Source organism: Helianthus annuus, chromosome 1 (genome assembly GCF_002127325.2).
Source record: "Helianthus annuus cultivar XRQ/B chromosome 1, HanXRQr2.0-SUNRISE, whole genome shotgun sequence".
In the NCBI taxonomy this organism is placed as follows: Eukaryota; Viridiplantae; Streptophyta; class Magnoliopsida; order Asterales; family Asteraceae; genus Helianthus; species Helianthus annuus.
The window spans coordinates 67,783,313-67,785,130 of record NC_035433.2 but is presented as its reverse complement, the minus strand read 5'-3'; the positions used below and the strand labels follow the sequence as shown (position 1 = coordinate 67,785,130).

The window sequence follows — 1,818 nt, the reverse complement described above, 5'->3', positions numbered from 1 at the left end:
AATGTTTCAAAATCCTGCATGTTATGTCCTTTAGGGCAAACCCAGTTAATTTTTTTTTTGTTAAAACTGGTCATGTGGAAGGCATGTGAGGTCAATTTTGTCATTTCTATTTAAGTAACCCTATATCCCTTTTCTCTCTCAATCTCACCTGACAAACCAACACCGCCCACCCCTTTCCCTTATCAACTACCAAACCACCACCGTCAACAATCATCACTGTAACCCCATCACCGTTTGATATACAAGGCATTTGATTATGTTTACATTTCCAGAAAACCGAAACCAATTAACAAAATTTCCTAAAAGAATTCAATGAACTACACTCAATTTTGAAGTTTTCTCGTTGATTTTAACCAGACCTTTGCTTTCTAACCCACCGAAAAATAACTTCAAACTTTTTATTACTTTAATTTTCATCTAAAAATCTTCTAATTTAGTAAAAAATCATGTTTAGAATGTTTAACTTCTGTAGCATCAAAATTCAAGAAGCAAGTGACACAAACATCACTCGTTCAAAAAAAAAAAGTCGTAAAAAAAAAAGTGACACAAGCATCTCACATCTGGTAATTTCCAGATTCAGCAAAATCATGAAATCATTATAAAAATCTTCACAAAACAAGAAAATTACATACTTTGTGAGCAACTCTTCCAAAAGGAACTGTTAATCGGGAGCCCATTCAACGGATAACCCCGGATTATGCCTCAAAGCAGAGCTAGTAGGAACCACCACCGAATTCTCCGGCGCCGCCGCACCGTCTAATGGTGGCGCTATTTCGGTTACTGGTCGACTCACTATTATTATTCGAAGAATGGTTTATAATCGCAATGTTACGCCCAAATTACACATTCCAAAATGTAATATTATCATTATTATTTAACAAAATTCGGGCATGACCCGTTCGTAATAAGAACAATTCCCTGTAAGACTAACGCGTAATAACTTAAAATACGACGCAGCGGAAAACAAGAGCCCAAAAATTTCGTTCTTTAATAGACATATCAAACACATGAAGGTTCAAATGCGAAATGCCATATATTCATTAAAACGGATTTATAACGTTTTATAACATTAATACTTCAAAACCTATATGAGTTACACTATGTGACCATTCTACCCCGTACAATCCTTGCTCTCAACTCGAACTAAGTCCGCTTCACTTCAATAAATGTAGAGAAAACCCAAGCGATACCTGTGGACACCACGTACAACCAAACCATTAGTCATTAACATACCATTCAACATTAAACTATATAATAAAATTTCGTAGAGCATTCTATAAAGTAGTCGTGGAATTGTCCAAGCGCTTTCTTAAATACTCTTATCCAAATCCAGCTCCATTTCTTCATGAAGCCAACGATCCCATACCTACATTACATTCCAACTCAACGCACATCATTAGTATCCATAAATACTCGAACACTTTGATACGTTCATGCATATGTCTTAAGCATTGAACATTCATTCACACATACATTCACACCTACGTACTTATTATCATACATACATACATATATATATATACACTTATATATATATGCGTACCTTCATACATGCCAATGTTCCTTCCTACGCACAATCAATTAATCACGAATATATACACAAGCTTCTTTTACATGTAGGTTTATGCCGGAATGTCACATTCACAACTTTACATAGTATAGACAATCTATGATTCAACCCACGTGGCCTTTGGATTCCTATACACATATACTTATAAAATTTCCTACACTAACACGAAACAATCCGTTCATTCACTAACCGACAACCGAATCATATAAAACTTGTTCCTAATGGTCCGGGAAATGTTCCCCTTACAT

The 1,818-nt window shown here is 35.3% G+C and overlaps 1 long non-coding RNA gene across 8 annotated transcripts in view; it reads right to left on the bottom strand.

The window, feature by feature from the left end:
• Nucleotides 1-969: 969 nt before the first annotated feature.
• LOC110867733 overlaps nucleotides 970-1,818 on the bottom strand; it is a 23,776-nt gene continuing 22,927 nt past the window's right edge. For all 8 annotated transcript variants that reach the window (XR_004866056.1, XR_004866050.1, XR_004866055.1 and 5 more), the window contains one exon: nucleotides 970-1,366. This is a non-coding gene — a long non-coding RNA (uncharacterized LOC110867733). The remainder of the gene's footprint in view (nucleotides 1,367-1,818) is intronic.